Source organism: Oryctolagus cuniculus, chromosome 12, assembly GCF_051225735.1.
Source record: "Oryctolagus cuniculus isolate XC-2025 breed Fujian yellow rabbit chromosome 12, ASM5122573v1, whole genome shotgun sequence".
Classification (NCBI taxonomy): Eukaryota; Metazoa; Chordata; class Mammalia; order Lagomorpha; family Leporidae; genus Oryctolagus; species Oryctolagus cuniculus.
Window position 1 is genome coordinate 69021196 of NC_142878.1, and position 2063 is coordinate 69023258.

A 2063-nucleotide genomic window follows, 5' to 3' on the forward strand; every position below is an offset into this window, starting at 1 on the left:
GCAATTTGCCATAAAAACAAGAGATTTCACTTGCAACAATATGAATGAAATGGGAGGACACTATGCTAAGCAAAATAAACCAGACACAATGATAAATAGTATGTGATCTCAGTTACATGTGTGGAATCTAAAAAAAAAAAAAAATAAAGCCATGGTGGCAGAGAGTAAGAGGGTGCTTGCCAGTGGTTAGAGTTGGGAAATCAGGGAAATGTTGGCCAAAGTGTGCGAACTTTGACCTGTAAAATGAATAGGTTCTAGGAATCTAATATACAGCATGGTGACTATTGTGAATAATGAGTTAACTTGAAGTTTGCTGAGAGAGTAGACCTTCAGTGTCCTTACACACACACACACACACACACACAACAATTAAGTATAGCAATGGGTGGATTAATGTTAATTAACTTGACTGTGGTAATCATTTCATGATATATATCATCATCAGTATGGTGTTTATCTTAGATGTATACCATTTGTATTTGTCAATTATACCTCAGGTAAGCTAGAAAAAAGATAAAACCTAGGCATATTAACTAACAATTTTCATTTGAAAGAATGAAGATTTGGGAAAGAAGAAATAAAACTGTCATTCTTTCAAACATTGCACTGAATACCTTGTGTTTTCCTCTTTGGATCCTCATTTAATCACTCCCTTCTGTTCTGTGTTCCAGGAAATGTGTCTCAATCTGGTATCAATTTGGCCTTTATTTGGATTTAGCAAATAGGACACATTGGAGGGTAGTAGGCAGAACAAGTGAGGTTATGCATTTCCTGGCTCTTTGTCCTTCTAACAAAGGCCTTGAATTCTGCCAGGTGACTCTTTTCAGACAATTTCTCAGACAACCGCTCCTCCATTTTGTCCCGTGTCCTGGATGGTACTCATTCCTCAGGTTACTAACTCTGGTTTGTGCATTGTGAACTGCCCCATTTGTAAACAGTGGAGATTTTTAGTTATTTTCATTTACCCAGTTTTGGGGTGCCATCTGCTTTCTGATGAGTCCTTGATTAATGCACAGATTACAGGATTATTCAGAAAACTCGGAAGAAGCTATCAGTGAAGGAACAAAGCTGTATTGTTTTCAATTGGCTGATATACAAAAATAAGTTGCATTTCTAGGCTAAAGAGAGAAATGGAGCATCAAGATGTTTAAAAGACCTCATTTGCAAAAAGTATCAAGTGATTTAACATAGCTCAGAATAAAATAACATTTTCTAAGACCTTATGGAAAATTATAAAACTTTATTGACATTTTGAAATAAACCTAAATATGAGATACACTCATGGTTTGATAAAACACAAATGTTATGGTTTTAAAATGTGTAAAAATTTCTGAACACACTTCCCTCAAACAATGGCAACTAATTTCCTTCCTCTAGAGTGTGGCCTGGAGTTGGTCTTAAGAAATACAATATATGGCCCTGACTGAAGACCAGCAGTTTTACTATTGCAACTGCTTTCAAGCTGAGGCCTAAAGTAGTCTTCTTGTGGTCTCCTGGCTGGTTTTTCTGCCTTCAGCAGAAAATGGCTATTTGATTCAGAAGAAACAAACCATATGGGGAAAAAAAAACAGAATATGGTAGAAGTGACAGTGCATGATAAGATCATGCATCTGGGGATCACTTGAGCAAAGGGCGTCAAACATCTGGAGGCTTCTGTCACATCTGGCACTTGATGTGGGATGAATCAGGATTGGGGTCAGTGGAGACTGGAGCTCCTATTGGTAGTGTTTTCTCATGGCTTCAGCTTCTTACGTTTTCAAACTCAGAAGGTAGTTAGATTCCTTACATTGCTTAGAGGCCCTGAAGTGAACAAAAAGTAGAATCTGATTAGCCAATACTAGACTACCTTCAGAAGTCATTAAAGATAGCCCAGATTCAAGGGGAGGCCGGCTAGACTCCACCTTGTGGTAAGAGGGGTGTCAGAGACTTTGTGGCCAACTTAGAGCCACAACAGGGCTTTCCCTCTGGAATTTATGCCCTGCCTGTGAGCCAGGCTGAGAATTTTTTCACAGCCAGAGAAAAACCTCAGGCATGAGATGCAGGTACCTGAGATAGTCCATTAT

General features: G+C 38.5%; 1 non-coding gene across 1 annotated transcript; it reads left to right on the top strand.

Annotated features, from left to right (window-relative positions):
- Positions 1 to 1413: 1413 nt before the first annotated feature.
- On the top strand, positions 1414 to 1550 carry LOC127484040 (small nucleolar RNA SNORA2/SNORA34 family). Its single transcript, XR_007910821.1, has one exon. It is a non-coding gene; the product is annotated as a small nucleolar RNA SNORA2/SNORA34 family (small nucleolar RNA).
- Positions 1551 to 2063: the final 513 nt, after the last annotated feature.